General features: G+C 39.0%; 1 pseudogene; it reads left to right on the top strand.

Moving 5' to 3' along the window:
* The first annotated feature begins 6,561 nt into the window (after positions 1 to 6,561).
* Positions 6,562 to 25,253, top strand: LOC149142202 (putative protein phosphatase 2C 52 pseudogene; annotated as a pseudogene).
* The last annotated feature ends 1,048 nt before the right edge of the window (positions 25,254 to 26,301 follow it).

The following is a 26,301-nucleotide window of genomic DNA, read 5'->3' as shown; positions in this document are numbered from 1 at the left end:
CTCTTTATGATTTAGCTTTTTTTTTCAAAGGTTTTAGGCTAGTTATGAAGTACAAGGGTTTTGTTTTTATTTTGGGTGGTGAGATACGATAGAACAGTGAGGCAAAACTGAAGAGTTCAGTCCATTGGGCATGATCGAGTCAAAAGGAGAATGGATTCCTGGATTTGGTTTCTTAACAGAGGATGGCATCACAAAGCAAGGTAGTCAAACAATGGAACAATTAAAGGCTGGAATCAGATGGAATGGAGTAAAATGGGTGAAGGGCAGTTAAGAATCCTTCATCATATTGAAAGAGGGAAAGTGAGAGCTTATCGAGAAAGAGCGATTAAGAATTATTTATCAAATAATCAATGTGAAAGAATCAGGGAAAACAGGAGCAATTAAGAATTCACTGTTTATTCTAATTCTGAAGAAAACACATAGAATAGTAAAGACTGAAAATAGAGTGCAGCTAAGAAAATTCTGGATTAATCTTTTTCTCTACTATTCAGATCATGAAACACAGATGATATAACAGACAAGAAAGTATAAAACACAAGGAAGAAAGTACTCATTGATCCATGGGTTGATTCAAGAATTCTGTGACAGGTCTTCTACATCAATTCTTCTTCCAGTAAACTAGACAACAGTTTGATCCCAACAACTTTTTATTCCAAAGTTCAGTATTTACAACAAAGTCTAGAGAAATCTACACATACCCAACCTCTTCAAAACTCTGATGAAGAGGGTATTTATACAACAAAATATGTACAACAGAATGTCTCTTCAAAGTACTGAGATAATATATAAGTTTAACCTAAAGTGATATACATGCAAAGTATAAACAACTTGGGAAAAATATATGATGTTGCGCTGGATGCAGGCCTATTAGGGTTTGGCCTGCAGCTGTTTGAAGTAGCTGTGTGCTGACTCTTTGTCTTAACTGATGCATTAATTCTGATATGTTTTCCTTAGTCGACTTGGATACTCTTTATTACTGATTTGATTTGCCTTTAATTCTCCACTGATACTCTTTATTGCTGATCTGATTCCTGCTCACCGTTGTCCAGCAATTCATGTCTTGGATGGTTTCCCCTGGTTGGGGTAGCAAGTATCTCTGTTCATCTCTGTTTCCCTCTTTTGCGGGCTTAGAAATCCTCTGTTTGCTTTCAACTATGTGTAAGAGGGAGAAAGACTACAAAATGGTGGGTTTGTCGAGGCCGAGCTTGTCGATGGAGCTTTTGTGATCCATAGGCAGTTGAAACATGGGAACTGCGACCTCGGCCGACATCAAAACACAGAGCGTTGTTCGCATCAAAATTATAACAAAAATGACCTTTTTACCATATATTGAACAAAAATGATTTTGGCAGGACATTTCGGTTCAAAGTACAGATGACGTCAGCATGACATCAGTGGGGTGGTACGGGATGGTGACGTGACAGTACAGATGATGACATGGTAGGGAGACGTGGTGGTGACGTCAGCGAAGGGTCAGCGGGAGGGTGGTAAGTGGTTTCCCCATGCACCGCTTTTAGGCTAGGGTGGTTTCGAGCGGGGAGGGAGCGATCACGGCAGGAGAGTGACACGTGTTCGGGGTACGGTGCAAAAACCACCAATTTCTCGGGACATAACGTGTGGCAAATGGGGGGGGCATGATATGATTATGGACCGTTGGATGGTGGGCCATTGATCTGATGGTGGGCGCTCAATGGAGATGGCGGGAGGTTAATGCGCGGGGGCCCGATCAAATAAACAATGGTTTTAATTGCATCAAGAGTGCTTCTATTGGTTCGCGGGGTTGATTAAGTTATTAATTAACTAGGGGTTAATTAATCCTATGGTTTTGCATGTGGCAGGGAGGCTATTAAGGGTTCCAAATGAACCTTTAATCCCTTCTTAATTAATGCTATGGTTATAGTTTAACCAGGGGGGCGAAGATTTTAAAATATGGGGATTATATTATATATAATATGGGATAAGGGTATTGACTTACATGGGATTTATATTAATAGAAATTAATGTTAATGTGACTTTTGGAATGAGAGCGCCAAGTATAGTGTTAGGAAACTTAGGCCATAAGGGAAAAAGGGTTTTATGGAGAATTTTTGTGATTTTCCTAAGTAAGAAATGGGGTTTCCACTTAGGCATTTTATGAAATGAGATGGAGTGTCCTTAGTGATTTTAAGCAGATCTTAATATCACTGTGGGAAATTAGTAAATGATTTGGGGAAAAGGATGAAGGGGAGTTAGTCATGCCTCGCTTGAGCTGCTCCAAGAAATATCTGCCATGGCACTTGTGATAAGAGTAAAATTTTAACACATTTTTTAGAGACAAAACTATCATAAGTCTCATTCTGCAACTTCAAAACTACCTACCCAGCCTACTTTGCCTAGCATTTTTTCTTCCTTGCTTTGGGTGCACTTAGACTGGAAAACCCTTTTCAATATTCTTTTCTTTTCATGAGAAGCCTATCTAAGTCTGCACATATTTCTTCCAAGGGCTCAGATAAAACTGTTGAGCTCCTTTGCTTCTCTACCTATCTACTTATCTGCCAAGATTAAATAGTTTCGACAGATTTTATTCTCTATCTCTAAAACATGAAATTCAAACATGAACTGGCCAAGATTAAGCTGTTTGCCCATTCATCATTGTGGCAAAGGTTCAACAAGCTGTACATGATGCTTTATTTACAGAAAATGAAACAGTAGTGGCATTTGAACTTGCACACTTTCCTGGTCTTTTTGTTTGGGGTTCATTTCTTTCATTTTTTCTTTTGACCATTTATTTTTTCACCCTTTGATTTTTCTTTTAGGGTATACCCTCTTTACATTTTTTAATTTTTTTTTTGATTTTTTGATAATATGGAAACCTTTACAGCAAGGAAAGGACAAACATATTACAGAGCTCAACCAGTCAATCATGAAATATGACACCTATTACTATAGCAGTATAACACTTCCATCTAGAATTGCGCAGAAACTGACCTAGTTGCACTGCCATTTAGAAATGTGCAGAACAACCCAACTAGCTTCACTATTCTCCAGAATTGTGCAAAACTGACCAGTTGCACTTCCCTCCAGAAATGCACAATGCATCGCAACATCATTGCTATGGAATATTGCATAGAGTTGGCCAGTCAACTAAGGCCCCTCAGCCTAGAAACAACACAGAAGCTATCCCTCACTGAATTTCTGTCGCATGTGTCGACAAGTTGTCCAATTCCCTCCAGAACTGCACAATCCTTCCTTGCATGTCGGGCAACTTTCCAAAAAAATAAAAAAACAAAAAACAAAAAGTGAGAAAGCATTCCTAGATTTTAGGGATATATTTTTAGCAGTAGGAGTCACATGCAAAATCATTTTTAGAAACCTCCCGCCAAGTGTCGCTTTTTCCTAGATTTGTGGCATGCACGTCATAAATCGTAATTTCCCCAAATCTACTTAATCGATGCCTCAGAGCTCATTATTCACATTTTATCTTGGAGCTCTAGCATTCTTGAGGAATCTAGGAACCTTTGGCATAGTGGGCCCAAATTTTCCGGGTAAGTTTTGCTTTTCATGCATTTTGCCGCTTTTTATGTCACTTTTTAGTTTTCGGCTTGTATGCATGTTGTTTCCTTCGTTTTATTGAATGAATGATGGCGTTTCAATTCATTTTAGCTTGTAGAAGTGTTGTTTCAAGTTTTCCATTACCTTTCCTTAGTGTCTCACGGATAACACTGTTTTTGCACTTAGAGTTGTCGTTTCGGAAACTTGCTTCTTGATCTTCTTGGTTGCGTTAATTGATTGATTTCTGCACTTACTTGAAACACATGCATGTTTATTTCACTCAGAGCTACACCAGCTTTGCACATGCATTCAATCCTTAGTGGTTTTTAGTCACCCATTTGCAGGTCTGAGCTGCCTTGGCCCAAACCTTGCCTTGCCTGGCTTGTACTGCGCATTTATGGGAAGGAAGGCTCTGCCTTGCTCCCAGGAATTGCATAGAGCTTGCCTCCAGCTAGCTTCCTAGGCTATACTCTATGCATTTTTAGGAGACAGTGCCCCAGTTGGCCCTCGGGATTCTGCAGTGCACTTTCCCAGGCAACAGCCATGCTGACTGAAACTGTGCAATGTGTAGTTCCAGTCCTCATCAGGCCAAGCTGGACTTGCTTTGCCCATTTTCAGCTGTTAGTCTCCTAGCATCTCCGACACAAAACTGCACAATTTTCCCAAATAGTCAACCAGGTGTGTTGCATGTCAGTCCTCAATTTGCTTTTGGTTTTCAACTGACATTTTCTTGCCACGAGTATTTCTCTGTCTCTAGGTATCACAGGTGTTCATCAGTACAGGAACAATGGCTTCCAAGAGAACATGCTCAAAAGACAGAGTTAAGAGCAGTACCAGGGAAGTGGTTGAATAGGGATTAATGAGCTTGCCCATGTACACAGACACACACCTGTTCATCAAAAAGCATATCAAGATAGCATGGCAAGACATCAAAACCATCCTTTTAGGAAACTTTGAGGAGAATCTAGAGGATAAACAAGTCTATGTGAACTTCCATAAGTCAGGATTATATAAGGTTGCATGTAGGTTTCCCATATTTCCTTATGCAGATGTGATCCATTGGATTGTCTCACACGTTGATCCTGAGATAATGATACTGAGCAGTGTCAGTGGAGCAAGGCTTGCTTCCTTGAGGACGAAGGATTATCTGGAGATACATCATTTTCCGTTCATAGTGAGCAGGATGGATGCACCATTTTACACTCCCAAGACAGGATGAACACAAGAGATATCTTGAAGCATTGGGTAAAGGCACCGAAAAAGTTCAAGACGAAACACAACCAAATATACATGACGAAGACACTCAGGAAGGCATATCAGTTCTTGGTCATCTTCGCATGCCACTTGTATGGCCAAGGGAGTACAAAAACCTTCCCGCAAATTTGGGTTGCTATGTTGTATCAGCTGGAAAATGAAGGAAAACCATTCAACTGGTTCAACATGTTGGCTCTCCAGTTGAAAGTGCATCTGTCCAATGCTCAGAGTCCACCCAAGGATCAACAAGCAAAGTTATTCATGTCTGCATACTTGCTTGATGAAATCTGTGCCCATCAACAGTTTCCTGTCATGGGTTTGGCATGGACACCTTCAGAAAGTTCTGTGAACATATATTGCAAGTTTCTCTCATATTTCAGCTGCCGAGGAGTTATGACTAGAATATGTGACAATTTCATCACCCCTATATGCACGATGATCTTTGAACAAGATCTACCTTGCATGTCCTAGGCAGCAATGGAGGCATTGCTTAACATTGCAGATTGGTATGCCTCACCCGAGGGAACCTTCATCAGGATGTATAACGCAGGGAAAGCTCCGCATGTGTTTCTGAGGTTCGCCACGGACAAGTTGGTCATGTAGGAGGTTGCATACCACATATTGATACGGTTGTCAACCAGATTGCATAGGAAGAAGAAGGCACCATGGCCTACGCTTCCTATGCAAATTGGGTTGTACATGGTTGGGAATTTGAAAGAAGTGGATGCCGAAGTGGAAGACTTAAAGAAGTTTAAGTTCGCAACCAAGAGTTTCAACTCATATGATCCACATGGTTTATGTAGGGACCATTGTGTGAGAGTGCACTACCCTTGGATCCACGGGGCATGTCATTGGCTAGAGGAAGACCCATGGAGATATTGTTACAACTCCTCTAGGCTCAATGAACTAGTCAACATTGCAGTGGAGTGGCTAGTAGCACTCAAGGTAGCAACACCACAGGGAGCAACAACAACAACAATAGTAAGTAGCAAACCTGTGCAAGACAAAGGCAAGAGGAAAATTGTCGAAGGCATAGAGATGGAGCAAAGATACAATTTTAAGGAAGATCCTCTTGTGGAAAATGTAGCTTTGGAGATAGATGCGAAGAGGCGACAATGCGACAAGAGGATAGCGCAAAGAAAGAGAGAGAAGCAAAGGCTCGAAGATACTGAGAGGATGTTGCTGGAAGTACCGCAAAAGCTTAGGGAAGAAAAAGAGTTGCACAAAAGAGAGAAAGAAGTGCAACATGAGAAGGAATAGGAACAAGAGCAAGTGAAAGGCGCACAGATAGTGCAAGATGTACTAATACAGGTTGAAGACTATGAACCAACAGCAAATGAGGAACAGGGTGAGAAGCTCCAGGAACAAGAACTTTCTATATAGGATGAACATATAGTAGAACAAACATACATGGAGGTTGAGAAGTCAGATTAGGATTAGGATACTGACCTCATGCCATTATAAATCGAGGTCACTCCACAAGCTTCACTAGCTCCAATAGTAGAGAAAGTCCCAAGTGAACAAGGGGATACCATTCTCCTTGAGGACCATCTCGGAACAGAGATGTACAACATAAACTTTGATGAGTCACAACACAGATTTATACAAGCACATAGAGTGTGCACCCTGGATGAGCATGCATCACCTGCGCACTTAGAAGAACAGGCGCTTGTGTCAGATGTACGAAGACATCCAACTACCTTAGCCGATGCTACAAAGGCTTATGTTTAAGCCACCGGCTCGAGTGTTAGGTTCTTGATAGCAGAAAATGAATGCATGGCTAAGGAATTGCAAGAAGACAAGCAGAGAGAGGAACACTCAACAGTATCCGCCAGAGCAGAGATGAAGATGGCTATACTTGCTGAAGTATCAACTCTTGAGATAGTCACACGAAGACTGTATGTCAGGTTCGTCACCGTGCACAAGGAAGTTGTCCACCTACATGGTCATCAGCAGCGCTGCACCAAGATAGCGCGAAAACTTGCAGACATACATAACATAGTTGATCATTTACAAGCATGGAAAATGAGGTACAAGGGATCCCCGCTTCACTTGCACAAAATGATGAAGCCACATGTGGAGTTGGACGAAGAACACATTGAGAGTCAGATCCAAAACTATGAGGAACTCTCATCGCTCATCACTAGTATCAAGGCTTCGTATGCATAGTTGTACAAAAGTTTGGATGTCTTGGTGAGGAAGTATGGCACCCCGTTGATTGGTACGCTCACCGAGGCAAAAGAGAAGAACCAAATCAGACTGGAGCTCGATGCGTACTTCGATCAGTGGATGCTCACAACCACTAGCACAGATTTTCTAGTCAACGCAAATAATATGTGGATGTACATTGCCGGTCCATCCATGCTCAAGACTAAGCTATGCATGAGTTTGTTTCCAGAAGGAATTAATCAGATAGTACACAAACACCATTGCACACTATCAAGCATGGTATCAGTTTGTCATTGAGGATCACAAAGAGAAGGTTGATGAGCTGGTCTTTCCACAGCCGTCTGAGTCTTAGTGTTGTCTTGTCTGTCTGACTCAAGCCAAGTTTGTCCCACATTGGTATATGTGGAAAATGTATCATTTCTGTAAAACATGATGTAAAGTGAAATTCCAAGTGTCACTAGTGGAATACAAACAATCATATGTAATGTAGAGAGTCATGAGGGTAGTCCAAGAGTCACAAAGGGGACTGTCAAGGGTCACCCCACCCTTTGTTATAAATATAACCTCATAACTCATAGAATAGGCTTTTGGTAGCCAATATTTTGCTAGACATCGCTTAGAGAAGGCTTAGAGAGTATTGTGACAAGCCTTGGCTTCTCCACAGTGGAGAGCGAGCATATCTCTTTGGAGGAGCAAGAAGTGTTGATTGCAACGTTCCACTATTGGGGTTATTGGTTGTCATGGTTGTATGTATGGATGGAACTTTCACTTTATATAATATAACAGAGCCAACATGTTTCATGCATATGTTGTTATTGTAGTTCAACTACTTTGGTTACATTAGCAATGTATGTAGTTTTACTTACGCATTGATGTATGGACTATTATGTATGTGATTGTATGAATCTTATTGAAGTGTGTTGTTGGTTTAACACATTACTTTGGATTGTCGACTATTCTGCTTTCCAGTTTGTGATGTCATTTAGCTCGTGTGTTCCTTTTAGGCTGCGTACTATTATAGGCTTCTAAGGGATACACTTCTTTTCCCCATTTGTGTGTTAGAACCTCCCCATGCATCTCTCCTGACTTGCTGCAAGGTCAAACACTTGCTTCCGACAAGGATATATTGCATACGTATATGCACAATCGTAGTCAAGGCATGACTTTACTACCCATTGCTGGGACTCCTACACCAAACGACCTGAGGTCTAGTTGGGACTTCTTACTTGGGAGATCCCTTGACATATTTGCAGGTCCAACACCTTCAACAAGACTGAAACCATAGATTTTCCCTCAAAATTTATGCTCAAAAATGCGTTAAAAACCAAAATTTCCTCTACATTGTGTTTCTGACCCTTTGCGCTGCGACTATCCCTAGTTAAATTACTTGTCAACAATTATAAATTTTTTGAGTTTTATAGGGATAAGTTGAGAGTGCCTATAGTTGTAAATCTTGACATAATTGCTGGACTATATTTTAAACATTTTCACAAGGTTTGGAAACCAAAGAACGCTTCCATTTGTTGCCTAATAACCTTACCAAATTCATTGATGAAAAATTGAAATTATGTCAACACCAAAGGAAAAAAGACATAAAGGAGGATCCATTGTACTTTTTGAACCACACAACATCTCGGTTATTAATGCAGACCCAACCATCATGGTATCTTTTGAGCAAGTAGGCTGTATGAGATTTTGTGAAAGAATTCAGGGATACCATTTGCAGTTGACTAAATAATTTGCTAAAGGTTTTGATGGTGTAAAATAAAAGTTGGGAAGCCTGACATTTCTAGTTTCAACACAAAAAATATGTAAGGCCACTGAGATTACTTTACGTGGAGAGGAGTGGTTCAAAGGAATGGATTTTGATTTGGATTCCTTCAAGATTTTCTCAAGCCTAAACATAGGATGTTAATAAGTGGTTGTCATTGATGTCAACCCAAGCAACAAAAGGGGCTACCCCAATATTGCATGGGAATTTTTACTTAACAAATTAATCTATTTTGAGTCAATGATCTTCTATATGGATTCTAATCGCCGATATGTTCCCGTTGATATATGGCACACCACGTAATTCTTCACGGTTTGAGAGATATTCATATTTGAATTTAGTAACCCTAGTTAGTGGGCTAAAACCCTATGGAGTTGTGACATGGCACTCGTAATTGGTTGTGGTCATTGAATAGTCAATAATTAATAATGTTTTTTTTTCTCCTAAAACCCCTTCAATTTTCACTTGTTGAGGACCCTCTCAACTCAAGACATTCATATAAATAGTAACACTCATATCCTCCTCTAGTAGGGATTTTGTGGCTTCAAACAAGTCATCATGGAAGTTTCTCTATAAATTTTGTTTTGCGAAGCTTCAGAAGATTAAATTAAAACCCATTTGATCCGAAATGTTGATGACTCTTGTGACCAAATTTTCAGATTTTGGTTCACTATATTTTCGGCGATATGATCTAAGGAAGGTAGGGTTTTTGCAGGCTCTCGAATTCTATGTCAAACAAATGATGTTGGAAAATCGGCATAACTTTCTATTTGAGAATTGGAGGCAAAATTTGTAAATAGTGACATAAAGAGGATGGACTTTATTTTGTTGGGTATCATTTTTAGGGACAAAGGTCGCAACAATGACACGTGGCACTTTGTACAAATTCGCTCTACTCAACTAGTCTATAATCAGGTCATCATGGGATGTTGGGCATATCTCTTTTTTGAAAAATCCAATATTGATCAAACTTGTGGGGTTGGAAAGAGGAATTAGAGGGATAACAAAGGATGAAATTTCAGACCCTTAGGATCTAGAATTACATAGATACAACAGATTTAATATCGCGCTCCTAGAAGGCAATAAAAAGCATACATTCAAGGATCATTGCAGTAAGGACCACACATCAACAATCAAGGGTAAGTCTCCTACAACAAGGTATGTATGATTAGTGTTTACATTTTAATTTTGGGTATTATCTTTGACATATATTTTTGCAGGACAACGTAATTATAAATATGGTATCAGTTATATCTCTATGTCTCTATATGTCACAGTTAGTTTTTCAGATGTCCTATTCTTGATACTACACATTTGATGCTACATATTCTTGATCCTACATCACGTCTGATAAATCCATATGATTTTGTATGTTAATGTTACTTGTCTTGTGATAGTTGATAGAATTCTCTTTTTTGTTGTACTTAGAACTTGATCCATCACAAGTCTAGGGTCTATCATCATTTTTTATTGTATATATCTTTAGGTCAGTTTTGGATATAGTCTTGCATAGAGTCTAGGCCTATGTCAAGAGTGGGAGTCTTTGTCTACTGCTGCAACAAGTCAACAACAAAAGTGACAAGCACACTTCAGGTACACATTGCAATTTTAATTTGTATTTATTCATTATTGTGCACTTACATGTGTTTTGCAAGAAGAGGTAAGTTGAGGGGTATTTTGTTTTGTTTTGGGATTAGTTTCATCGGGAAAAATTTTCATGTAGGTAAAAGAAGATTCAAGTACAACATCAAGCAAGAATTCAAGAGAATAAGTATCAAAGGAAGCATCGTAGTGAGACATCCTTTGAAGACATGAAAACCATTTGCATATTGTGAAGAAGTATAAAGGCCAAGAGTCAACAGGACATCCTCTGAAGACATGACAACCATATGTATATTGTGAAGAAATATAAAGGCCAAGAGTCATCATTGTAAAGTTGTAAAAGATTCATTGGTAAAAGAGTCATCATTGTAAAGTTGTAAAAGAGTCATTTGTAAAGGAATCATCATTGTAAATATTGTAAAGGAGTCATTTGTGAAAGAGTCATTCTGCCTAGAGTCAAAGAGGTAGTGTTGGGAGGTATATGAGTCACTATTGGGATGATGTCATGGTTGAGTTGCAGGTCATAGAGTGATTGGGTATTTGTTCAAGTAAACGAAAATCATTGTACATCTTATTATGTTGTGGATTGTTGTCCCTGGTTTGGGAATACACAATCTTGTCTTCTTTCAATCATTATAGGGTGGAAGGGAGGTGCTAGACAAGTGTATGAAGTCGCCTATAGGTTGGAGCTTGTGAACACTTCAGGGTGGTAGGGTGGTGCTAGGGTGAGTTGAGGCTTGCTAGAGTGTTGGGGCATCCATTCAGTTGATTATTGAAGAAACCGGGGCGTTGGGGTGTCCTTCAAGTGGGAGCCGGAGAAGAATGATTTTCTAGAATTCTAGGAAGTTGTTGCTTTTATTTCAGTTGGGGCTGAAGATTAAAGAATTTATTAGAAAAGTGTTCGATGGTTTTTGACGTAGAGGGGGTTTTCCACCTAAATTATTGTGCCTGTTGTGTTCTTTTATTTACTGGTATTACTACATAAACATTAATAATAATTGAAGATTAACTAATGCTCTGAAAAGATTTAAAAGTGCTAATTGCTAAGGAATACTGATTCACCCCCCCCTCTTAGTATTTCCAACAATTGGTATCAGAGTTTGGTTCCTTCAATAGTAGTCTAAAAATTAGAATGAGATGATGGAGTATACTAAGAATAGAGTTCCTTTGTTCAATGGAAATTACTATGCACTTTGAAGTGGAAGAATGTAGGTTCATTTGCTGCTGCAAGGATACATAGTATGGGAAATTGTTGAAAAAAGCTTCACACCGACCCAGGATGAACAAGGCAAGAAAAATATTGTATATGATGCAAAGGCTAAAGATCTTATTATCAATGGTCTTATCGAATCTATTTATCTTAAGGTATTGAGTTGAAAAATTGCTAAATAGGTATGGGGAAAGCTCGAAAATATATATGCAGGTGACTCAAAGGTGAAAGAAGCGAAGCTCTAAATTTTCAGGGAAAATTTGAGCAAATCAAAAGGAGGGAAGATGAAGATATTGTTGCATACTTTCAGCATGTTGATGAAACAACAAATACATTGGAAGGTTTGGGAGAGCTTGTTGAAACGGAAATTGTTGTCTGAAAGATCCTCAGAACCTTGCCAACAAGATTTAACCCTAAGGTATCTGTCTTGGAAGAAAGATCGAATCTGACCAATCTCAACATAGATGAATTGCATGGAATTCTTATGAAATATGAAATGAGGATTGAAGAAGAGGATGACACATCTCATTTAGAAACAACATTTTCCACATCCAAGAAGAATAGAAAGGACAAGCAGACTTTGAAAGAAAAAACATGCAATTGTAAGGATGAGGAAAAGGAAGAACATGAAGAAGATTTCTCAGATAAATAATTTTCCTACTTCACGTGGAAAATGAGAACAGGTACAAGAAAATTCAAAGGTAAAGTTCCATTAATATGTTTTGATTGTGGTGAGGTTGGTCATTTTGCGTCCAAATGTCCTCAGAAAAATGAGGGTGTTACGAAAGGAAAGAAAAGTCCTAAGAAGTTCAATAAGCAAGGCAAGAAGAAATGGTTTAAGAAAAGTTTCTTCTCCAAAGAAGATAGTTCCTCATCCGAAGAAGATAGTGATAACGAAGAAGAATTCAATGGAAGAGTATTATTTATGGCCAAGCACAATAAACAAGAGTTACCCGATGAAGAAGGAGACGAAGAAGAAGAAATGACTGAAGTCGAATTTTAAAATGAAGTAATTAGGGTTATCAAAGAGCTCAAGGCCAAAAAGAAGCATGTTAACACTCTTGAAGATGAATTGAAGACATAAAGAGAACAAGCCCTCAACCTTAAAATCAAGGTTGAAGAATACAAGCGAATTGAAGAATCTCTAAGGAAAGAATTAAAGGACAACAACAAGGAAAGAGAAGAATTGGAAATTGAAATAGTTGCTCTATGAAAGGAAGTAAAATATGGAAAAACTTTTCAAAACTATGCCAACAATTCAAAGAATTTGGATGAACTCATCAACAACCAATGATCATACAACAACAAGACTGGTCTTGGTTACAAAGAAAAATTCAAAAAGAAGTTGACTCCTTCTATGACAATTAAAGAAGATGGATATACAAAATCTACCAAGCAAATAGATCTCTGAGCTAAATCAAAAGATCAAGATTCGTAGGAAGAACTTCTCGAAGAATATTTCCTCCCATGTACTAACCTATATTTTATGGTCATTGTTATTCATGTGGAAGGTTTGGACACAGAGGTGCAGAATGTCACATGCATGTTTGGAATGAATATAATTCCACGAGATCCTTCAGAAATGGATATTCCAGAATTCAGGATAATATCAAAAAATTTGATCATTTGAGAGATGATGTTGAATGTTACAAATGTAACAATTTTGGACATATGGTTAGGGATTGTGAAGTTCTAGAAATGTATAACTGTTATCGGCAAAGCCCTAGAAAATTTGCTGGATCACGAGATAGACACCAAACGAAATATTCTATGAATAACATCGAATCTTACAAATGTCATAACTATGGACACATAGCTCGTAACTAGAGGTACAAGATGAACAAGTACAAGATGAGAAAGAAAAGAAAGAAGGAAATAAGGTCCCAAAATTTATGCTTTCATGATTCGTAACAGATTGTGAGGAATAAAAAATTGCTTTGGTTAATGACTTGAGTCAAGACGATCTGTTAAATGACACACTATTCTGAATAATTTAGCTATTGACTCCTAGAAATTTGAAGATGAGGAGTCTATGCAACAATATATGAAACAAGTCTACAATTGACAGACAGGTAGTTTGAACAAGATGGTAGTTGCATTACATGTTCATGGGGAGAAGAATAGTTGAAGTATAACATATTCAAGAAAGGAAGCACTGACAAGCAATCTCTATGTGAAAGTGGATCAAGAAAATCTAACGATTATCGAGATATCTCAACAGGATAAATGAATATTCATATACCAAATCAAGTACATCAAGGAAATGCTCAAGAAATTCAAGATGAAATATTTCAAGCCTATCCTTACCCCCATGGTAATAGTTTACAATAATATTCATCAATGAATGTGGACCAAAGGTTGTATAGATTCATGATTGGTAGTCTCCTATATGTGAGAATCTCCTTACCAGATGTGATGTAGGTAGTTGGACAAGTAGGATGATTCCAAGCAGCACCAAAAGAATCTGATATTATTGGCAAAAAAATAATTCTTCGATACCTTAAGGGTACAACAGAATATGGTCTAAAATGGTTTGGTTATCCAAGCTTTTACATATGCAGATTGGGCAGGAAGTGTTGGTGATCGTAAGAGTACCAGTGAAGCAACATTCTATTTGGGTGGTTGCCTTGTCTCATGGTTAAGTAAAAACCAGTCTTCAATCTTGTTATCCACAGTGGAAGCAGAATACATCGAGGCAACAACTTGTTGTACTCAAGTTCTCTAGATGAAGAAAACCTTGCAAGGTCTTCAAGTTAAGTTTGATGAGCCTATTCCCATCTTCTACAATAACACTAGTTCCATTAGTATCTCCAAAAATCTTGCTATGCATTAAAAAGCAAAGCACATTCCGATCAAATATCATTTCGTTAGAGAGCAGGTCGCCGAAAAGAATATCAAGCTTGAATATGTTGGCACAAAGGAAAAAATCGCTGACATCTTTACCAAACCATTACCTCGTGAAGCATTTGAGATCTTCACCAAAAGATTGGGATTCTCCCAAGTTCTCATTAGAATATTTCTCTTATCTAACTAAGTAGAAAGCGGGAGTGGAGGTGTGTACAGGTCTGCATGATGACAGTTTGTCAGGGGGAGTTATCCTTTGCCATTGACGACAAAGGGGGCGAAGGCAGTAGGAAGAGGTGTCATGATCGCAAGGGGATTAATTTTGTTGAAAATGCAACAAGATGATGGAGCTTAGTGGAAAGGAGTCGCCTTCACTAAGTGGGCCTGCAGGCTATTTTTGGCACAAAGTCTATTTTTAGACTATGTCTATTTTTAGACATATGGATCATGGTCTATGAGTTGCAGGATGCTATTTGTGGATGATTGGTCATGTTGGTAAAAATAGATGGACTTCTATTTTTAGACATATGGGCGGTTTCTATTTTTAGACTGCCAGGCTAAAAATAGAACAGTCGAATATTATTAGCTCATAATAATATTTGGACTATAAACATTATCTTATCCTCTTGGAGCACTTCAATTTGAGCTACAGATGTGGCACATGCAACTATCAAAAGGAAATATGATTTTCTTGTGGTTCAGTTGAGCTTTTGCAGTGCAAAAGGGATTCGAAGAGAGCTCATAGCTCCCCATAACCCACAACAGAACGGGGTTGCTGAGCGGAAGAACAGAACGATTGTGGGTGCTGCATGGGCGATGTTGCATGATCAGGGCCTACCCCTTCACTTGTGGGCGAAAGCATGCAATACTGCAGTATATGTGCAGAACCGTTGTCCTCACAGGGTACTTGGCATGAGTACACCCGAGGAGGATTATTCTGGTAAGAAGCCTAATCATTATCGTGGAGTTGATTGAGGAGTTGATGAAGTTGTGTTCAGTTTGACTTGGTTGAACTAGTTGTATTTAGTTTAACTGCAAATACACTAGTGATGAGTGATGTGAATTAATTGTTAATTAATTCACTAATTATTAACTCATAAAGCAACTAAAGAATACATCTGTTAACTTAGTGCATGGACAGTTCAGTGGAGACATGTGTTAGGGGTTGAGATTGCTATCAGTTGTGACTATAGTTGTGCATGAGATTTTGCACATGCATGGATTGAGTATTGCCAATGAGTATTGTGTGGTTCAACCAAGGAAATACGAGTTTGCTTCAGCCATTCATCACTATCCTCATGTAGGATTGCGCAGTGGAGGTAGGAAAGCAGCGGAGGATATTTAAACCTGTGATTGATTCAGATATGAGCTATTTTTGTGTGTAACAGGTGGAGATAGTACTGAGTACTTGTGAGGAGTATTGTACTATGTATTGTTACATGTTCTCAATCATTATAATATACAGATAGTGTGGGGTTTTCAGCTGTATGCTTTCCCCGGGTTACATACTGTGTTAATGTGTGCATGCGATTGATGTTTCATTGTTTTTAATTCCGCAAAATTGATGATCAACGTAGAGGAGGTTATGTATTATGCATGTATTCCGAAATAGTGTATAATCGGGATAATCTCTGTGAATAAGTGTCATATTATTCAAAATTTCTACATGGTATCGGAGCTGTTGATCATCAGATCTATTATTCAGAAAGTGTTTACATTTTATTTCTCAGGCAGAGTCTGTAATCGGACTAGGTAGCCTCTAGATTCATCCTTATTTTGGAAGGTGAGATATCCGGTAGAAGCCCATACAGTCAATCTATGTACGAGAAATACTTTGTTCTCACGAATTTTAGATTAGAAGTGGTTGAGTTTTGAGCTGGTGGATTTTGAATTTGCAGCAGTGTTTTCTTGGTGTCAAAGTTGAAATGTCTTTCAACAGATTGCGATTGGAGTATGCTCTTGAAGGCAACTCGAACTATATTGCATGGAAAGACAGGATGAAGGCGGTGTTAGATGACAATGGGCTGAAGGAGTTCATAGAGGCTGAGGTCCCAAAGCCTACTGATGCTACTCACGTTGAGGCCTGGCAAAAGAAGACAACAAAGTGTCGAAGGATTCTGTTGGAGGGCGTGAAGGATCACATAGTGTCCAGCCTGCATGAAAAGGCTTCTCCATACTTGATGTGGAAAGCGTTGACAGATTTATTCCAAAGCAAGAGCGACCAGAGGAAGTTGGCGCTCAAGGATAAACTCAGAAACATTAAGTGTGAGAATGGAGACAATATGCCGAGGTATCTCACGAAGTTCACCCAATGCCGAGATGAGCTGGGAAGTGTGGGGGTGACTGTTGATGATGAGGACTTGGTGAGCTTGGCTCTCCTTGGTTCCAAAGAGTTGGCATTCCTATATGGACTCTGTCAATGGTCGGGAGAAATTGCTAGGATGGGAGAGACTTTGGTCTGATCTTGTGCAAGAGGAGATCAGACGGAGCACCAGAGATAGTTCTTCATGCATGCATGATGAGGAGAACTGTGCCTTAGCGAGTAAGGTGAAGAAGGGGATGGTGAAGGGTTCTCTTTCCGAATCCAGTTCTTCCAATGATGGGAAGAAAGTTGACAAATCGAAAGTGAGATGCTTTCGTTGTCATGAGGTGGGCCATTATGCTACTAATTGCCCAAAGAAGAAATCCAAGAAGGGATTCGGGGAAGGATCTGAAGGTGAGGCACTTGCTTCACAGTTTGAGTTGGATTTTACACTCTTCGCATGCATGGTGTCATCCATGGTGGGAAGTGGTTGGTTTCTTGACAGTGGAGCTTCTTTCCACATGACCGGTGACAAGAGTCTGTTTAGTACTTTGGAGGAGAAAGATCTCCAGATACTCATAGTGATGGGTAATGATGAGAAGTATAGTGTCTTAGGTGTAGGCACGGTTATTTTTCAAAGGGAGCATGGAGCTCGCCTTACCTTGACCGATGTCAAGTATGTACCAGGACTGAAGAGAAACTTGGTGTCGATCGCGATGCTGGAAGACAGAGGCTATGGTGTAGTCTTCAGTAAGGGAAAGGTTTTCCTTAGATACATCATCACTAGACAGGTGAAGTAGATTAATTCATGGGTCAAGAACCTGTATGCTCTTGAGGTTCAAGATGCATGCAAAGACTTGAGCAGCGAGGCAACCGATGGAGACTTGGTGGTTGAGAGGGAGCGTATATTACCTCTCAACATGCAGAGCTAGAAGAAGTCTCAGACGATTGTGGAGGAGCCACGATTGGTGCAGCAGCTTCAGGAGGTTGTGGAGCAGCCACAACAAGGGACGCTGAGAGGAGATCGAGTAGAGAAATCTACTCATGCAGAGACCTCCAGAAGGGGGAAACTTTGAGCCAGGTGGGCTGAGGGATCACATGCAACCATACCTCCAGGTAGGAGCTGGGGTGATGTGGATTGATCGTCCCAAGGAGGAGGGGCAGGATCCTTGAGGTACCCAACCTCTTGGATGAGACCTTGCTACGGGAGCCACAAGAACTGACTGATTGGGTAGAGACAGATGCGGATGGAGCAGCAGAGAGAGTGACAGTGTAGGGAATCCCAGGACAGCGCATAGCTAGCAGGCTGTAGCAATGCGAGAGGCACAAGTGTTTTGCATAGTGCTAGGTGGCACAGAGAAGTGTGCAATGGTGTGAGATGCATGGAGATGTTGAAGTAGTGCAGATATTAGAGAGGGAGCACTTGTCAGCAGCAGGTAGAGCTTCAACATCAGAGTATGTTCCTAGCCCAACAGAGTGGTCAGTTGGGAGTGTTTTTGTTCCAAGTGTTGTTGGAGCAAGTGGACCGGGCAAATGTGTTGCATGCAGAACATTCCAAAGTTGCAGGATAGGGGTTGCGAATTATCAATATCTTGTTGAGAGGGAGTGTTGAAAATGCAACAAGATGATGGAGCTTAGTGGAATGGATTCGCCTTCACTAAGTGGGCCCGCAGGCTATTTTTGGCGCAAAGTCTATTTTTAGACATATGGATCATGGTCTATGAGTTGCAGGATGCTATTTGTGGATGATTGGTCATGTTGGTAAAAATAGATGGACTTCTATTTTTAGACATATGGGCAGTTTCTATTTTTAGACTGCCAAGCTAAAAATAGAACAGTCGAATATTATTAGCTCATAATAATATTTGGACTATAAACATTATCTTATCCTCTTGGAGCACTTCAGTTTGAGCTATAGATGTGGCACATGCAGCTGTCAAAAGGAAATACGCTTTTCTTGTGCGTTAGTTGAGATTTTGTAGTGCAGAAGGGATTCGAAGAGAGCTCATAGCTCCCCATGACCCACAGCAGAACGGGGTTGCTGAGCGGAAGAATAGAACGATCGTGGGTGCTGCACGGGTGATGTTGCATGATCAGGGTCTACCCCTTCACTTGTGGGCGAAAGCATGCAATACTACAGTATATGTGCAGAACCGTTGTCCTCACAGGATACTTGGCATGAGTAGATCCGAGGAGGCTTATTCTGGTAAGAAGCATGATCTTTCTCATTTGAGGATTTTTGGTGGAGTTGATTGAGGAGTTGATGGAGTTGTGTTCAGTTTGACTTTGTTGAACTAGTTGTATTTAGTTTAACTGCAAATACACTAGTGATGAGTGATGTGAATCAATTGTTAATTAATTCACTAATTATTAACTCATAAAGCAACTAAAGAATACATCAGTTAACTCAATGCATGGGCAGTTCAGTGGAGACAGGTGTTAGAGGTTGAGATTGCTATCAGTTGTGACTATAGTTGTGCATGAGATTTTGCACATGCATGGATTGAGTATTTCCAATGAGGATTGCGTGGTTCAACCAAGGAAATACGAGTTTTCTTCAGCCATTCATCATTATCCTCATGTAGGATTGCGCAGTGGAGGAAGGCAAGCAGCGGAGGAGATTTGAACCTGTGATTGATTCAGATCTGAGCTAGTTTTGTGTGTAACAGGTGGAGATAGTACTGAGTACTTGTGAGGAGTATTGTACTATGTATTGTTACATGTTCTCAATCATTATAATATACAGATAGTGTGGGATTTTCAGCTGTATGCTTTCCCCGGGTTACATACTGTGTTAATGTGTGCATGTGATTGATGTTTCATTGTTTTAATTCCGCAAAATTGATGATCAACGTAGAGGAGGTTATGTATTATGCATGTATTCCACAATAGTGTATAATCGGGATAATCTCTATGAATAAGTGTCATATTATTCAAAATTTCTACAAATTTTGTTTCCATCAATGCCAAAGGGGGAGATTTTTGATCAGTGGTTGTCATTGATGTCAGCCTAAGCAGCACCAAGGGATACCCCATTCTTGCATGGGAATTTTGACTTGAAAAATTACTCTATTATGAGTCAAGGATATTCTATACGGATTCTACTTGTCGATAGGTTTCCGTTGATATATGGCACGCCACGTAATTCTTCATGGTTCGAGAGATATTCGTGTTTGAAGTTAGTAACCCCAGTTAGTGAGCTAAAACCCTATGGGGTTGTGGAATGGCACTCATAATTGGTTGTGGTCATTGAATAGTCAACAATTAATGATGTTTTTTTTTTTTTTTCCTTCGAATATCCCTCCAATGTTCACTTGTTGAGGACCCTCTCAACTCAAGACATTCATATAAATAGTGACCCTCATATACTCCTCTAGTAGGGATTTTGTTGCTTATAATAGGTCATTGTGAAATTTTTGCTATAACTTTTGTTATGTGAAGCTTCAAAAGCTGAAATTAAAACCCATGAGTGCCAAAGTCATGATGAACCTCGTGAAAAAATGTTAGATCTTATTTTGCTATATTTTCGGAGATAGGATCTGAGGAAGGTAAGGTTTTTGCTGGATCTCGAATTCCATGTCAAACATGCGATGTTGGGAAAATCGTCATAACTTTCTCTCTGAGCATTGGATTCAAATGTTGTAAATAGAGACAAAAATAGGATGTATTGTAGTTGTGTTTGTATTATTTTCAGGTTTGAAGATCACAAAAATGACACATGGCACTTTGTACAAGTTCACTCTACTGAACAAGTCTATAATCAAGTCATCATAAGAGGTTGGGCATAATGCTTTCTTGAAGAATCCAATATTGATGAGACTTATGGGGTTAGAAAGAGGACTCAAAGATCCGAAATTAAATAGATACAATCGATTCAATATCGAGGTCCTAGAAGGGAATAAAGAGGATGCATTCAATGATCATAGTAGTAAGGACCCCACATCAACAATCAAGGGTAAGTCTTTTACAAAAAGGTACGTATGATTAGTGTTTAAATTTTAATTCTTAGTATCATCTCTAACATATGTTTTCACAGGACAACTTAATTATATACAGGGTCTCAGCTATATCTCTATGTCTCTATATGTCACAGTTAGCTTTTTAGATGTCCTATTCTTGATACTACACTTTGATGATACATATACTTGATGGTACACCAAGTCTGCTAAATCTATACAATGTTGTAAGTTCATGTTACTTGTCTTGTGATAGTTTTTAGAATGGTATTTTCTTTTACTTAGAACTTGGTCCATCACAAGTCTAGGGTATGTCATCTATTTTTATTGTATATATCTTTAGGTCAGTTTTGGATATAGTCTTGCATAAAGTCAAGACCTATATCAAGAGTGGGAGTCTTTGTCTATTGCTGCAACAAGTCAACAACAAAAGTGAAAATCACACTTTAAGTAAGCATTGTATTTTTAATTTTTATATATTCATTATTACACACTTACATGTGTTTTGCAGGGAGAGTTTAGTTGAAGGGTATATTGTTTTGTTTTGGGATTGGTTTCGCCGGGCAAATTTTACATGCACGTAGAAGAAGATTCAAGTACAATATCAAGAAAGAATTCAAGAGAAGCATCAAAGGAAGCATTGCAGCGAGACATCATTTAAAGACATGACAACCATCTGCATATTATGAAGAATTATCAAGGCCAAGAGTTAGCGGGACATCCTTTGAAGATATGACAACCATCTGTATATTGTGAAGAAGTATCAAGGCCAAGAGTCATCATTGTAAAGTTGTAAAAAAGTCATTTGTAAAAGAGTCATCATTGTAAAGTTGTAAAAGAGTCATTCGTAAAAGAGCCATCATTGTAAGCATTATAAAAGAGTCATTTGTGAAAGAGTTATTCTGCCTAGAGTCAAAGAGGCAGGGTTGAGAGGTATAGGAATCACTGTTCGGATGATGTCATGGTTGAGTTGCAGGTCATAGAGTGATTGGATATTTGGTCAAGTACACAAAAATCATTGTACTTATTAAATCGTGGATTGTTGTCCCTGGTTTGGGAATCCACAGTCTTGTCTTCTTTCAGTCATTATAGGGTGGAAGGGAGGTGATAGGTAGGTGTTTGAAGTCGCCTGCAGGTTGGAGCCTGTGAACACTTCAGGGTGGTAGGGTGGTGCTAGGGCGAGTTGTGGCTTGCTAGGGTTTTGGGGCATCCATTCAATTGATTACTGAAGAAACCAGGGCGTTGGGTCGTCCTTCTAGTGGGAGCTGGAGAAGAATGTTTTTCTATAATTCTAGGAAGTTGTTGCTTTCATTTCAGTTGGGGCTGAAGGTTAAATAATTTATTAGAAAAGCGTTCGGTGGTTTTTGACCCGGACGGGGTTTTCCACCTAAATTTTTTGTGCCTACTGTGTTATTTTATTTACTGTTATTATTGCATAAACATTAATAATAATTGAAGATTAACTAATCCTCTGAAAACATTTAAAAGTGCTAATTGCTAAGGAATACTGATTCACTCCCCCTCTTAGTATTTCCAACAATTGGTATTAGAGTTTGGTTCCTTCAATAGTAGTCTAACAACTGGAAGGAGATCATGGAGTATACTAATAATATAGTTCCTTTGTTCAATGGAAATAACTATGCACTTTGGAGTTGAAGAATGCAAGTTCCTTTGCTGGGGTAAGGATACGAAGTATGGGAAATCGTTGACAAAGTCTTCACACTGACCCAGGATGAACAAGGTAAGAAAAATATGGTATATGATGCAAAGGATAAAGATTTTATTATCAGTGGGCTTATCAAATCTGTTTGTCTTAAGGTATTGAGTTGCAAAACTGCTAAAGAGGTATGGGGCAAGCTTGAAAATATATATGCAAGTGACTCAAAGGTGAAAGAAGCAAAGCTTCAAATTTTCAGGGAAAATTTTGAGCAACTCAAAATGAGGGAAGATGGAGATATTGTTGGATACTTTCAGTGTGTTGATGAAACAATAAATACATTGGAAGGTTTGTGAGAACTTGTTGAAAAAAAATTTATTGTCCAAAAGATCCTTAGAGCCTTGCTAGCAAGATTTAACCCTAAGATATTTGTCTTAGAAGATAGATCGAATTTGACCAATCACAACATAGATGAATTGCATGGAATTCTTACGGAATATGAAATGAGGATTGAAGAAGAGGATGGTACATCTCACTTAGAAACAACATTTTCTGCATACAAGAAGAATAGTAAGGACAAGCAGACTCCGAAAGCAAAAACTTGCAATTGTAAGGATGAGGAAAAGGAAGAAGATGAAGAACAATTGTCATATAAATAGTTTTCCTACTTCATGCGGAAAATGAGAATAGGTACAGGAAAATTCAAAGGTAAAATTCCATTAATATGTTTTGATTGTGGTGAGGTTGGGCATTTTGCAGCCAAATGTGCTCACAAAAATGAGGGTGTTACGAAAGGGAAGAAAAGTCCTAAGATGTTCAACAAGAAAGGCAAGAAGAAATGGTTTAAGAAAAGTTTCTTCTCCAAAGAATATAGTTACTCATCTGAAGAAGATAGTGGTAACGAAGAAGAATTCAACGGAAGAGTATTATTTATGGCAAAGCACAATAAACAAGAGGTACCCGATGAAGAAGAAGAAATTACTAAATTCAAATTTCAAAACAAAGTAATCAGGGTTATCAAAGAGAAAAAGAGGCCCATTAACACTTTTGAAGATGAATTGAAGACAGAAAGAGAATAGGTCCTTAACTTTAAAATCAAGGTTGAAGAATACATGTGAATTGAAGAATCTCTCAGGAAATAATTAAAGGAAAATAACAAGGAAAGAGAAGCATTGGAAGCTAAAATAGTTGCTCTACGAAAGGAAGTAAAAAATGGAAAAAAAATAATTCAAAACTACACCAACAGTTCACAGAATTTGGATGAACCCATCAGCAACCAATGATCATACAATGTGTTAGAGTCAGTCTGTCAGCCCTCCGTCAGCGATCAAAAGTTCTCTTTTGCATTTCATTTTTAGGTGTCTCATTCATTTCATTCAGTTGCATTCCGCTAGGGGCATGCCATGATCTGACCGAAGGGTCTTGTCAGTCATTTCCCCTTATGTCTTATCCTGCTGGCTCAGGTCAATTTTAAGATCATTTGTAGTCCTGTTTTGGCCTCTTGTTAGCAAAGAGTTGTTATAATATTTTTAAGTCTTTCTAGGTCTAGGATTTAGTTGATTTAGGCCTCAAAGTGCCCAATTATGCCAGCAGGCCAGAGGGAGGTTTAATAAGTTTTTCATTTCGAGGTTTTCATCATCAATAATGCTCAAGGTTGATTCCTCTTCAAAACTCTGTTTTGAAGAGGAAATTGTCAAATTAATTGTTTGTAATAAGTATGTATTTTTAAAGTCCTCCGCCATGAATTACTTCAAATGCAGACTCTGGTCACCCTTTGCCGAACACCATGCCATCCATCACCTGCAAAACAAGCAAAGCTCTGGTCATTTAGTGCATTGTAAAGCTGAAAAGAAGGGAAAAGGTACAAAAACAAAGTTTGAAATAAGGTCATTTGCAAAACATTATCTCGTAACATTTAATTTGAAAAGCTTATGTAAAAATCAAGTCTCCAAATGTGTAAAGCTTAGAAAAATCAAAGCCAAGGTGTGTTTGGGGGTAAGCAAGTGAAATTGGAGAAAAATTGGCCAAAAAATTAGGCGCGGCGCATTGGCCGACTAGCGTGGCGCACTGGTGTGGCGTGGTGCACTGGGAGCGAACGCACAGTGCCAATTAACACGGGTGTGGCGCACTGGGACGGTGCGACGCATTGGGTAGGCAGTGCGGCGCATATGCCTGAAAGCCTGAACTTGCTTAAAATTTCTCCAAATTGCCCATAACTTGCGCAGATTTTCCAGTGAAGATAGGCGAATTACCTTTGGATGCAGTTTGGTTGGCTTATTTGGTGTTTTTGATGGCCACGGTGGTTCTCGTGCTACCGTGCTGCTGAATATTTGAAGCAACACCTTTTTGAGAATTTGATAAATCATCCCCAATTTGCAACAGACACCAAGCTGGCTTTATCTGAAACCTATCAGCAAACTGATTCTGAATTCTTAAAGGCTGAAACTAGTATTTACAGAGATGATGGTTCGACAACTTCAACTGCAGTGTTAGTAGGGGATCACTTTTATGTTGCTAATGTGGGAGACTCACGAGCAGTGATTCTAAAAGCTGGCGAAGCCATCCCTCTTTCTGAGGATCACAATCCAAATAGAAGTGATGAATGCCAGCGCATTGAGCAAGCTAGAGGGAATGTTATGTGCGCTAGAACATGGAGGGTCAGAGGTGTGCTGGCTGTATCTCGTGCATTTGGTAACCGTTTACTGAAACGCTTTGTTGTTGCAGAACCTGAAATTTGGGAAAAAAATCATTAAGATGATGTGGAATTTCTGGTTATAGCAAGTAATGGCCTATGGGATGCAATTTCAAATGAGGATGCAGTTTCACTTGTTAAATAAATTGAAGATCCAAAAGCTGCTGCCAGGAAATTGACTGAAACTGCCTGTGCAAAAGGCAGTGCTGACAATATCACTTGCATTATTGCTCGATTTAATCATAGAAAAAACGATTTAACTTGATATTATTGCAGATGCTTTCTTGGCATCATATAGTTTATGCACGAGTTGTTGATCTACAGTGTCTGTTTTTTGATCAACAGCTTTGCATATTTCAAAAACTGCCTGTTTTCTGATCAACAGCTCTGCATATTTCAACAATTGCCCGAAATGGTTATTGAAATTTGACTTTCTGTGCCAGTAGGGGCCATTCATCTTTGTGGTTTTGATGACTTCAACGAAATAACTCATTGAAAACTCACAAAACAATTAAAGCTGATGGATGTGGAGTTCTGCCACAAATAAAGAGTTCAAGTGAGACCTTCATTCTCTAGAGATGGCTCATTCAAGATGCCTGAAGCAAGGAAAGTCTGACAGTGTTATTACATCATTGCCAGCATATAACAATTCTACACCAAGGCCTTTCTCCAGGGAGAATTCTTTCAAGCCAGTAGAAATAGCAAAGAAATATTAGCAGCCCAACGATAGGTTCGGCAGGCCCTCCTGTAAATAGATCAGGAAACAAAGGGAAGAATGAAGAGCAGCAATTCTAGAATATCTTTTCCTTCAGGTTCTAGTTATTCGAAGGATTCTCAGAACGTTACATCTAGGAATTCAGAGGTGAAGGGCGTATTAAAACAATCTGCTGGAAAGTTCGTGGTTGACGAATCAAGAGATGAGAAGTCTGATGTGGATATTTCTGCCTTTCCTTCTATTTCTATACAAGGAGCAATTGCAACGGGAATTGGCGGAATTCAAAACCATTTTTATTAAAAGCGAAAAGAAAGTGAAACAGTCAAAGACCGAAACGCCCAGATTTAAAACGTGAATATCTATCATAGCAGAGAAATAGGAACAGATGGCCTATTTTTGTTTTCAATTGCGACTCCAAGGGATTTACAGCTACAGTTTCCGTCTCTCCATTGGTCATCAACAAATTTGAGTAGAAAATGTAACGCTGCGCCTTTTCAGAAACAAATGATCGACTCTTCAGCTTCAGTTTGTTAATAATGATTAGACAATTCCTAATTTTCATCGATCTGTTTTCCCACATACTGAGCCTATTTATTAT

The sequence above is a fragment of the Pinus tabuliformis genome, chromosome X, assembly GCF_031772625.1.
Source record: "Pinus tabuliformis cultivar Carrire ecotype Pingquan chromosome X, CPIR1, whole genome shotgun sequence".
Lineage (NCBI taxonomy): Eukaryota > Viridiplantae > Streptophyta > Pinopsida > Pinales > Pinaceae > Pinus > Pinus tabuliformis.
This window is presented reverse-complemented; position numbering and strand designations above follow the sequence as displayed.